General features: G+C 43.3%; 1 long non-coding RNA gene across 5 annotated transcripts in view; it reads left to right on the top strand.

The window, feature by feature from the left end:
* LOC103005668 (uncharacterized) overlaps positions 1-7,994 on the top strand; it is a 40,101-nt gene extending 32,107 nt beyond the window's left edge. For 4 of the 5 annotated variants that reach the window (XR_451548.2, XR_451549.2, XR_009005306.1 and 1 more), the window contains 2 exons: positions 476-533; positions 2,002-3,834. This is a non-coding gene — a long non-coding RNA (uncharacterized LOC103005668). Of the gene's footprint in view, positions 1-475; positions 534-2,001; positions 3,835-7,888 lie in introns of those variants that run through there. The other variant, XR_003623944.2, reaches the window with a different exon arrangement.
* The last annotated feature ends 4,781 nt before the right edge of the window (positions 7,995-12,775 follow it).

Raw genomic sequence — 12,775 nt, 5'->3', positions numbered from 1 at the left:
ATTTTACTTATGTTTATGGGTTTATTATAAAGGATACAACTTAGGAACAGCAAAATGGAAGAAATGCTTAAGGGAACATGTGAGAGAGAGGAGCACAGAGCTTCCAGGACCCCTCTGGGCATGTCACCCTCCCAGCACCTTGATGTGTTCATCAACCCAGAAGCTTCCACAATCTCCAGTTTGACTCCCCTCCCTGGAGGTCTGTAGTTGAGGCTGAAAGTTCCAACCTTCTAATCACTTGGTCTTTCTGGTGACCAGCCCCATCCTCAGGCTGTCTGGGGCCCCAACCTAAGTCACCTCATTAGCATAAACTCAGGTGTGTTGGTGAGGAGTTCATTATGTATAACAAAAGACACTCCTGTCACTCAGGAAATTCCAAGGGTTTTAGGAGCTGGTGGGGTGGGGGGCAACGACAAAAAACAAATACTTTTCTTATTATACCACAACTTGTCTATTTGTTCTCTTTTCCCCTTAGATTTGGAATGCCCAAGCGATAGGTCTAGTCACTTCGAATTGCTACTGATTGGCACATGGTAAGAGTCAATACACAATGGCTGGTTTTATTAATCTTGTCATTATGGTTGTTGTTTTGTTACAGTGTAACATCTACCTCATAGAGTCACCTAGCTCATTCAGTGACATGAGCTGTGTAAAGTCATTGAGTGGATGATTTAATGAATATTTTTCAGTATCCCCTCCCCCTAAGTCCAGAGAAGGCTACTGTCTTGTCCAAGGCAACTTAACTCTTTAGAATAGAACTTAAGTTTCCTGTTTCTGGAGTGTTCTTTCCATTCCATCCTCAAAGATACACCAAGAGCCCTTTAGCGTAATTGTAACTGAGCAGGAACCTGTGGGGCATTCCTGGGACAGACCCTTCTGAAACAGGAGGGAAGGGGACAGGGCACAACTTTAGAAGAATAACATAGCCATAGGACATGACAAAAACTGGTTAGAACCAACTAGGTCCAAGATGGTGGAAGATTTGACTTCCAGTAGACCTTGAGCCTCATTATATGCTCGTTGTAATACTTTAGCATATGCTAAATGTCACACCCACCAGCGCCATGACACTTCTGAGACCGACCATCAAAGATCAAAAAGTGGGCGGTGGCCCAATTCCTGGGACCCATCCCCAAAATAGTTGGAATAATCCTCCCACTCATTAGCATATGAAATTACCCAGCCCATAAAAACTAACCACCCCATATTTTGGGGCCTCTCACCTCCTGAGATGGCCCACACTCTGTCTGTGGAGCGTGTTTCTCTCTAAATAAATCCACTTCTTACCCATCACTTTGTCTCTCACTGAATTTTTTCTGCCATGAGATATCAAGAACCTGAGCTTCATTAAGTCCTGAGACCAGGTGTGTGGTCTCAGTTAAAAGACGTGGTTCAAGTCCCAATCTGGGTTTAGGCTGGGTTCAAGGCCCAGCACATGGGTTCAAGTCCCAATCTGAGTTGCATGGTTTCATTTCCACCATATCCTCTGCTGTAGCTCCTCTCTGAAGTAACCAGATAATAGTACCTCATGCATTTTCCTGAATTTTTCAGATGCTAAAAACCACCACCAAATGGGAGAAATTAACTACTTGACCATGAGCACGTAGTCCCCAGACCTTCTGGCACCTAAGGATTGATAATGTTAACCTCTGTGACACCGCCCTGTTACCTCAACATCAACCAATCAGAGAACTGTGCATAAGCTGATCACATACCCTGGGACGCCCCTCCCTCACCTGGCCTTTAAAAACGCTTTGCTGAAAACTTTCAGGGAGTTAGGGGTTTGGGGGGGCTTGAGCCACCTGTTCTCCTCGCGTGGCCCTGCTATAAACCTTTCTCTGCTCCAAACTCTGATGTTTCAGTAATGTTTGGCCTCACTGTGTGTTGGGCACACAAACTTGCATTCAGTAACGTATTGGTGATGGAAACAAAAGAATTTCCAAATCTAGAGACAGATCTCAACTCTGGCTTCCTGACTCCCTTTTCATATTGTCCTCCTAGGTCATCCTTTCCCCATGGCTGCATAAAATAGATTGAATCAAATGGACCCCATCGTTCACGCTGCTTCTCTCTGCTGGGGCCAGGAGCAGCCCGGCTGTGCAGCACCAGCTGAGCGAAGACAGACGGCAAAGCACTATGCTTCTCCTTCCCCGAAAAACAGCCGCTCAAGGTCACAGAGAGCCTTTACAGTGGGTGACTTTAAAGTTACCAGAGTAACTTTACAGTGAGAAACCTGACAAACCCTGTTTCAAGGTCAGCATCCACAGTGATAAGACGTGATAAAAATGGTACTTTATCCCTGCAGTCCTCCTCTCCCCAAGCCAAAAACCCTAGTCTAATCATGAGAGAAACACGAGACAAATCCCAACAGAGGGACATTCTACAAAATACCTGACCAGTACTTCTCAAAACTGTCATCAAAAACAAAGAAAATCTAAGAAACTGTCACAGTCAAGAGGAGCCTAAGGAGACATGACAATTAAAGGCAGTGTGGGATCCTGGAACAGAAAAAGGACACTATGTAAAAACTAAGGGAAACTGAATAACGTATGGACTTTAATTAATAATAATGCATCAGTATTAGTTCATTAGTTGTAACAGATATACCATACTAATGTAAGATACTAACAGGGAAAACTGAATGCAGGGTTTATGGGAATTCTCTGTACTATCCTCACAGTTTTTCTTTAAATCTAAAACTATTCTTAAAAAATTAATTTTATTTTAAAACAAAAAATTGACCGGTTTTCAATCTCTCAAAAATATAATGTTAATGTATAATATTTCTTAAAATATTTGCATTCAAGAAGGAGCTTCAGAATAGACCATATGAATAAAATACAGCAAAATTGATTTCTCCAGAGACTAAGAAGATAATACCCAGGTATTCAATGATACAAGGGATCAAAGGAAGAACAAGCTGAGGGAAGGGAAATTATTCCAATCAGTCTCCCGCTGCACAAACCATAAATATAAAGATGAAACTATGCCATGAATCTCTCTTTGAGAAAGGGGAGGTGATCAATAGCATGCACCTAGTTTCACTGCCCCACTGAGATGACACTCTTCCCAAAGGGGAAAAATGAGCTGCCAATGAGAAATCGTTTGGATAACTAAGAAAGACACCTTCTCAGAAACTTCCAAATCAAGTTTGATGGTTGGTCAATGTGCCAAGCAGTGGTTATATGTCATTTCTTCTCCAGAAGATGGAGCTTTAGTCTAAAACATGAATGCAAAGACGAGTTGGCAAACAGGGTCCAGAATGATAGAGTTCAAAGAAAATGCATAAAATTGGGTCCGTATCACAGAGGGTTTCAAAAGCATTTTATTTTATTTTTAATTTTTTTAACATCTTTATTGGAGTATAATTGCTTTACAATGGTGTGTAAGTTTCTGCTTTATAACAAAGTGAATCAGCTATACATATACATATATTCCCATATCTCCTCCCTCTTGCGTCTCCCCCCCACCCTCCTTATCCCACCCCTCCAGGTAGTCACAAAGCACCGAGCTGATCTCCCTGTGCTATGCGGCTGCTTCCCACTAGCTATCTATTTTACATTTGGTAGTGTATATATGTCCATGCCACTCTCTCACTTCGTCCCAGCTTACCCTTCCCCCTCCCCGTGTCCTCAAGTCCATTCTCTTCGTCTGCATCTTTGTTCCTGTCCTGCCCCTAGGTTCTTCATAACCATTTTTTTTCCTTTTTAGATTCCATATATATGTGTTAGCATACAGTATTTGTTTTTCTCTTTCTGACTTAACTTCATTCTGTATGACAGACTCTAGGTCCATCCACCTCACTACAAATAACTCAATTTTGTTTCTTTTTATGGCTGAGTAATATTCCATTGTATATATGTGCCACATCTTCTTTATCCATTCATCTGTTGATGGACACTTAGGTTGCTTCCATGTCCTGGCTATTGTAAATAGAGCTGCAATGAACAACGTGGTACATGACTCTTTTTGAATCATGGTTTTCTCAGGGTATATGCCCAGTAGTGGGATTGCTGGGTCATATGGTAGTTCTATTTTTAGTTTCAAAAGCATTTTAAATCTCCTTGGAGATGAGTTCATTTGACCTGATTCTCCCACCTATTATAAACATCCATTGCTTCAGCTGTTTTTAGCCAGGCAAAAAAGAAAATTTCAGTGGGAGTCCTAAAAATGATTATGTATCATCTTGTTTTAGTGTGGTCCAGAAGTCCAAAGGCTGACCATAACTTGTCACGCAATTTGTATGTTGAGGGAGGTGACATATAAATTCACTGTTCTGGTAAATTTATTACACAGAAATGAATTTTGTCTAAAATATTCAGACGTAAAATTCATCTCTCATGCTTTATTCTAAAACAGATCAATTGGTCTTAGCCCCCACCTCAGGCACATTTTTCTCATTTCTAACCTCCGTATATAAAACTGTAGGGAAGAATTCTGATGGGGATACTGTTATGGACTGAATGTTTATATCCCCCCATACGTTGAGATCTTAACCTCAATATAAAGGTATTAGGATGTGGGAACTTTGGGTTGGGATTAGTGCCCTTATAAAAGAGCACCCCAAAGAGCGCCCTTCTGCCATATGGGGACACAGCTGTTCATGGAAGAGGAAGCTGACTCTTACCAGACACTGAATCTGCCTTGAACTTAGATGGACTTCCCAGCCTCCAAAACCATGAGAAATAAATGTTTGTTTTTTTAAGCCATTCAGTCTATGGTATTCTGTTTTGACAACCCAAACAGACTAAGACACGTATCTTGACTCAGATGCTCATCTTTGACTCATCATAATGACCATAGCAATGTTTCATGAGGAGCCAGGATGGCTCATGTGCCATCCCTATTTGTAGCCAGCAATGTGGCATAATGTAATTGGCCACTGCTTACCTTTTCCCAGGTCAAGGAATCTGAAAAAAATTTACACTCTGTTAGCTGGGAAGAAGAGAGGGAGATATGTTTTTAGGCAATAAACAATGTCTGCCACAGTATATGTATCTGTTGAATGGCGGGGATATTGAATAATATCCTATGAACTGAGAAGGAACTTTGAGACCAAAAAACCAAGCAGGCAACTCCATGAAGTACAATTATGAGGTTTATCACGGGTAACTTACATACAGGCAGGATCAGGCAGATGACAATCCAGAGGCATTCACAGCTGTGCTCCGAGCCACCAAAAGGGGTACAGGGAGATTAAAAGGGGCCAAAGCTGAAGATACAATCTGACCACTAAGGGAGAAGCACATACACACGATGGGAATCAGGGATTTTTTTTCCTACCCCAGGGGTCTCATGACCATTAACCCTCTGTGTCAGCAAAGACATTCTTGCAGTTTTCACATCAGATGAAGGTAAGGGTAAAAGCTGATAGGGAACTTATCTGGCTTGGGCACATTCCTTATGAGTAGGCTAAAGCTCAGTCATGCAGAAAGGGGAGGGGTAGGACTGAGGGCTTAAGATGGAGCTGACAGAATGGAGTCAGTGTGGTTCAGCCACAGTATCAGTTAGCTATTGCTGCATAACAAACTAGTCCAAAACTCAATGACTTAAAACAATAGGTATTTGGAGTCTGTAGGTCAGCTGGGTGGTTCTGTTGGTCTTAGTGGTCTCATACATACATCAGTGTTAGGTGTGGTTTGGGTAGGTGGCTCTGCTGATCTAGGCTGGGCTTTCTCACATGATAAAAGGTAGGCTGGCTGTAGGCTGAGGTGGCTTGACTAATTTCCCAACACGGTCTTTCATTCTTCATCAGGCTAACTTGGGCTTGTTCATATGACAGAGTTGGGATTCCAGGAGAAGCAGCAAAAGCTGGAAGGTCATCTTAAGGCCTAGGCTCAAAACTGACACACCTTCAATTCTGCTACATTCCTTTGGCCTGAACAAGTCATCAGGCCAGCCCAGACTGAAGGGCTGGGGAAACAAACGGTTCTATTTCTTGATGGGAGGAGCTGCAGAGTCACATTATAAGGGGTGTTGTTACAGGAAGAGATAAAGAGTTATTGTTTTTGCAATCAAGCTGCCACACGTTTTTAGTATCGAGTAAACTTTGAGCATGCTTGTAAGGCTAGATCGTGTTTGTAAGTGTAGATGGATTACAACTGAGATGGAAAAATTGATCATACAAAAGGGAATTTCATCATCCTTGCAATCACACAACCTCACATTTTATGCCATCAGATCATTTGGACCATTGCATTTTGGCGGGGATTTTATCGCATTTACACACCACAGACACACAGTATATATAAGTTGGTGATTGACTCTCCAAGGACCTCTGATAAAACCTGTTGACCAAGCGAAGCTGTTGATTGGATGTACTACAGTAGAGGAGAGCATCATCTTAACAGAGTCTTGGTAGTATCTTAAAATGGGGAAATTAGTGTTGGGGAGGAAAAACTTTTCCTCTGTCCTCTTAGGCTGTTTATCTCAGGCCCCATGAATTACACTAGCAAAAGACAAATTTAGCGGGAAAAAAGTCACACAATTTTTACTAATATTTAAGTGCATGGGAGTTTATAGAAAAGAAATGAAAACTTGGAAAAGTTGTTCAGGGGTTTATGTACCCTTCTAACAAAGGAAAGAGGGCTTGGGCTTCAAGAGACAATAAATTATGGGGAAATTACTAGAAAATATATGGAGAGAACTAATGGGAGAACGGGAGTCATTTTAGTAAGGTCTATGTATGCAAACTCATTTTGGTACAGACTTCCCACATTCAATGACAAGAGTCACTTTTCTCTTGTTAGTAGTGGGGAGAGGGGGAGGGCGCCATCCTCAAAGGATAATTTTTGTCCTGCTTTCAGTCAGATAAGGGGAGGGCAGAGAACTCTTCCTGCATCTATTGACTCTTAACTGTCTTCAGGGCAAAGTAATCCTTACACCAAAGTGGCATGTTTTGGGGTGGCATATTCTGATCCCCTTTATTAGCAGAGAGTATTTATAGGACTTTAGGGCCTAGGCTGGGTGATTTTAATGTGGGTTTTGCAAGGTAGGGGACCATCTAGGATTGGACATAGCTTATGACATAATAGCTTTGGGTAAGTGGGCCCAGTGATTCTAAAGTCTTAAGAGCAGATCTTGATGACCACCCTATTTTAGCTGGTTCACAGTCTTATCTTCTAAGAGCAAGTATTTCCTGAAATCAGCAGCTAACTGTTTTAGGCCTGGTTTCTGTGTTATTTAATATAAGCATGGAAACATATTCCTGGTCCCAGTATGGTTTAATTCAGACACAGGAAATTATGTCAGTTTCCGTTCTCATATATATTCAACTTGTTTTATTTATCCCCTCCTTTTCTCCAACTCCAGCTGTCTCTGGGTGAAATGTTCCATGACCTTACTTCTTAGAAGTATGAAATGATTTTGAACTGCAAACAAAGTGTGTTTAAATCCAGGCAAAACAGTCAACACAACACTGAAAAAGCTAGCTCAATTCTAGGTAGGGAATTAATTGAAAGGCCTGATTTCACTATTTTTGCAAGCAGGACACAGACTCCCACACAACCTCTTTTAAAAATCACTTTATCTTCAGTAAAGCTAGTTTTCTCAACCAACGTTCAGAACATAACACTGTAAAAAGCTCTGACATTGACGGATTCCGAAGAAAATAAGGCAAGATATAAAACTTAGAATACTACTCACTGAACATATGGCTAGACGCTTTATTTAAAGGAAAAGGACAAGGAATCCAGAAGTGCTATAATTAGAAAAACTTCATGCACTGTTCACAAGAACAAGTAGCTTTCCTGGGACCCAAATGTTTAAGATAATGGCCTCTGACATTTTGAAAAACGGCCATATTGTACCAAGTGAATAAACGTGAAAAGGCATGGTCTGTGAGCAGAAAATTGTGTGATGTGATATATTTTTGGTTGTCTATTGACAGGGATAAGATGATGGACTGTGAGTGTTTTCTTTGTTGCCATGACAATCATTTCCCTTTGTAAGATGGACGGCTGCACCATGATTTGGTGAGTTCGGCCAATGCCATAACAAGCTGAGGTAGGTGGAAATCAGCCTCCTTTTGCTGATATGATCAGGAAGGCCTTCTACTCCCACCCTGCTCTATTCCATTCTTCACACAGCAACAGGCACCATCACACCCCTGTATACGAAACCCATCAATGCCATCTTCTTGTATCAGCCTTAACTCCATACCTGCCCCCTGGCTCTTCCAACAATTTTACCTGGTACCAGTCTCCCCAAAACCAGTTTCTCATCTTTGGAAGGCTTTTGTCTACCTCTGCATAGCTGCTCCTTCCACTTGGAATGCTCTCCCCCCAGATCCCTACATGGCTGACTTCTAATCCTTCCTCAGGTGTCAGAAAATCTTACCTACAGAAAGACCTTCCTTGACACCCTGAATACCACAAGTCTTCCCAGCCCTGTCCCTTTTAACTCTCAGCTCCTCATTTGTTTTCATCATAATTACCCCAAATTTTAAGTATATTAGGTCTCTGTCCATTCACTAATCTGCTGTCCTTCTTTCTAATAGAACATGACTCCCACGAGAATAGGGACCCTGTCAGTTTTGTTCATTGAAATATCCCCAGTGCCTGGTACATCTAAACTCAATAGATATTTGTTGAATAAAATGAACCATAAAGGTCAAGCCAGCCAAGAAATGAATGGAGAAAGGAGGGAGGAAGGAAGAAAGACATCTGATCACACCATTTGAGCACCTAGATCCAGCTGTGCCTGATTACACTAAATAGACTTTTCAATTATGTGAGTCAAAAATTCTATATGTATTGCTTACGCCAGTCTGGCTTGTGTTTCTGTCCTTTTCCATTGAAAAAATCACTTCAAATATGCTTGGTGGTGGTGGTGGTGGTGATGGTGTATACCCTTCTATTTGAATATCTTTCTATAGACTTTGTTTTTGAAATGGCCACTACTAAATTTCTATGTGCAGGCAAGTGTTTTGTCTGGTAATACGGTCTTTCCACAGAGACTCTCCAGAACTGGTTATTGACAATGGTCATAACTACAGATTTTTGTTAATTCTGTTGTTCTCTGTACAAATACACCTATAGTCAAGAACAGGGGTTGCTGGGGGAGCGGAGGGTGGCACTCTGGTGAGGGGAGAGAAATCAGTGACCCTGTCGGCCCTGAAAACTCAAAAAGGAATACAGAATTGTTACAAGTTCTTGGCTTTCCATGTGACCCCGGAATTTGAAGATGTATTTGAAGGGGTCCCCAATTTTATATTTTCTCAGTCCCCCCTTTTCTCAAGCCTCTTTCCTTAAAGCTGCATGAGAATTTAGTTACTTTATTTAGGGGCCAGCTGCTCTGCCCAAGGAAAATGGAAAACAAGCATGTCTCTGAGGATAACAAGTGTGGTTGGCCTTGGGTGGAAGGGAGTGGAGCAGATAAAGGTCCTTAAAAGACGAATAAGGAGCCGAAAAATATCATGTGTCTCTGGGAAAGTAAGAGATCATTATAGAACAAGATAAGTAAACACTCCGAGCCTGTGTTGCGATAGAAAACAGGACCCCTCAACCTTTGGGCAGGGAGAGGAGGCGGTGGTGGGTCTGAATGGCCCAGGGAAGAAGAGCTTAGAGAGAGAAGGGAGGGGGGGTCAGGGAGCTGTAACCCAAGTCTGCAGCTGCTTCTTGGACCTCAGTAGCAGGGATGTGTCTTTATTCCCATCGGTTGGGAAACTGATGGAAAAGGCTCAAAAATTCATAATAAAGCTAGAACTGTGTGCCAGGTACCATTCTAAGTGTTTTTCGTACATTAAACCATTTAACCCTGTCAAAGAAAACTCAGAGCTGGACAGTAAAGTGGCAAAAGCAGATTTACTCAGAACTATCACAACAGGGGGAAAGAGACTTCTGGGTGGAACCGGGTTCAATTCGGAATACAACAAGGACAAGTGGGGATTCATAGCCCAGGAGAAAGTTGAGGGTTGGGGGATGGAAAATCACTAAGAGGAAACATTGGGGATTCTGGCTAAACCAGCCTAACAGGATTCTCGCTGCAAGTGGGCCGAGCTGATCAGACATCACCTGAGGGACGGTGGAGGCGGTGAGGAATTTGGTCAGACATTGATGGTGATCAGAGGTTGAGGGTCAGGGATTCTGGCTAAGCTGACTTGACAGGATTCTCGCTAAAACTGGGCCATGCGAAGAAGAGCATGGAAGCCCAAAAGCTGAGCCCTAGCTGGGAAGAGAGTTCAGGGAAGCCGGATTAAAGTTTGGTTAAGGAGAGGGCCTTTGTCAACCCTAAAACAACTCTATGAGATAGATAGTATTATTCCCGTTTACAAATGAGAACACAGGTATAGAGAGTCCGGCCAGCCATGGATTCAGCACTCCGTACTTAGGCAGCATACTTTACGGAGGGCAAGGTGTGGATACGTTAATCTGCTGCACACGTGGCTACTTCTTTCCAATCAGCGGTCACAAGATCCTTTCCTTGTACCTCAATTTCAGCTCCTTGCAGAATGACTAATTACCTCTTCGAGGTAATGCTCCAAGGCCTCCCGAAATGAAATCCACATTTTTCAAGTGAAGGGGATCAGGATAGGCCACCCCAAAATATACCACTGTGGCATAAGAATCATTTTGAGCTGAAGGCATGTGCATTCCTGAAATCCGTTATCTACCTAAAAGCAGAACCTCCTGAAAGAGCACAGCTGTCCTAAGTCCCCTCTCCAGGAGCTGCTCTAATCTCCTGAGGTGAGACGTCACTACCCCACCCAGACAAACATTGTCACAAGACTCTCCTATCTCCCATCTAGTCTTTCAAGGGCTCACTGAGCTTTCCAAAACATTGTTTGCTTTTCTATAAATACTCTTTCTCCCACTTCTGTTTCCCCTACTAAGTTAGGAGTATAGATCTCAAATTCTAACCACCCCTTTGACCTACTTACCTCTCTTCCATGTATATGTGCGATGCACATGCTAGCAGACTTCTGTTTGATTTTCCCTTGTTAATTGGTCTTTTGTTGGGCTCGTTCATAGGGCCCCAGCTGAAGACTCTTAAGATGGGTAGAGGGAAAAGATTTTTTTCTTCCCCTACACAATTCAGATGGTCTTAAGCACACCCTCCCTCCATCCAGTCTTTTTTGCATGGTGAAGCAACAAATAATTTGACACCTGGTTCTGTTTATACAGAAGACCACTCTCGTGGTGTGGTCACATTTCCTGATGTCTCCACTCTGAGGTTTGGAGCCTAAAGGGTTGGGAGAATGCATTATACTGGAGAGTACGCAGTTTCTTTCTTCAGATTTTTTTAATATAAATTTATTTGTTTATTTATTTATTTTTGGCTGTGCGGGCTGTCTTTAGTTGCAACGAGCCGGTGCTACTCTTCATTGCGGTGCGCAGGCTTCTCATTGCGGTGGCTTCTCTTGTTGCAAAGCACAAGCTCTAGGCACGCGGGCTTCAGTAGTTGTGGCACGCGGGCTCTAGAGCACAGGCTCAGTAGCTGTGGCACACGGGCTCAGTTGCTCCGCGGCATGTGGGATCTTCCCGGACCAGGGATCGAACCTGTGTCCCCTACATTGGCAGGCAGATTCTTAACCATTGCACCACAAGGGAAGTCCCCATTTCTTCAGATTTTAATAGCATCTGGTATCCAAACTTTACAATGCCTTTGCTTTTTTTTTTGGCCGTGCCAGATGGCATGCAGGATCTTAATTCCCCAACCAGGGATCGAACCCATGCTCCCTGCAGTGGAAGCGCAGAGTCCTAACCACTGGACCACCAGGGAAGTCCCCTGCCTTTACATTTTAAACAGACTTCTCAGCAGAACTGATCTGGAGAATTGCCTTAGTTATTTCTTATGTCTAACAAGTCACACCAAAACGTAGTGGCTTAAAACAGCCATTAATGTATGATTTTTCATGATTCTGTGAGACGGGTGGGCAATTCTTTCTGCTGCTCTCAGCTGGGGTCACTCATGTGGCTGCATTCAGCTGGGGGGTCAACCGGGCTGGATGGTCCACAACAGCCTCACTCACATGTCGGGCAATTGGTGCTACTATTGGCCGGGTCACCTTCCCTGTGTGGTTTCACACGGCCTCTCATCTGCGGGCTCCACGGGTTTCCTTACATGGTGGGCTCAGGCAGCGTTCCAAGACAGCAAAGGCAGAAGCTACAAGACCCTTGAGGCCTGGGCCCAGAAGTTGCACAACATCTCTAGAACTGAAACAGGAGGGAAGGGGGCAGGGAACAACCCTTAAAGAATGACAGAGCTGGGGCTTCCCTGGTGGCGCAGTGGTTGGGAATCTGCCTGCCGATGCAGGGGACACGGGTTCGAGCCCTGGTCTGGGAAGATCCCACATACCGCGGAGCAACTGGGCCCGTGAGCCACAATTACTGAGCCTGCGCGTCTGGAGCCTGTGCTCCACAACAAGAGAGGCCGCGATAGTGAGAGGCCCGTGCACCGCGATGAAGAGTGGCCCCCGCTTGCCACAACTGGAGAAAGCCCTCGCACAGAAACGAAGACCCAATACAGCCATAAATAATAAATTAAAAAAAAAAAAAAAAAAAAGACCATCCTTTATAAAAAAAAAAAAAAAAAAAGAATGACAGAGCTGTTGAGGACACAATAAAAAGTGGTTAGAACCGATTACTCCCAAGATGGTGGAAGATTCAACTTCCAGTAGACCTTGAGCCTCACTATATGCTCATTGTATTCATTAGCATATGCTAAACGAGACACATCCACAGGCGCCATGACAGTTCCAAGGCTGACCATAAAAGGCCAAAAAGTGGGTGGTGGCCCAATTCCTGGAAATCGCTGCCCTTTCCCCAAAATAGTT

The sequence above is a fragment of the Balaenoptera acutorostrata genome, chromosome 15, assembly GCF_949987535.1.
Source record: "Balaenoptera acutorostrata chromosome 15, mBalAcu1.1, whole genome shotgun sequence".
Lineage (NCBI taxonomy): Eukaryota > Metazoa > Chordata > Mammalia > Artiodactyla > Balaenopteridae > Balaenoptera > Balaenoptera acutorostrata.
Note: the sequence above shows the minus strand (reverse complement) of the source record. Positions and strands in the feature narration are given on the sequence as shown.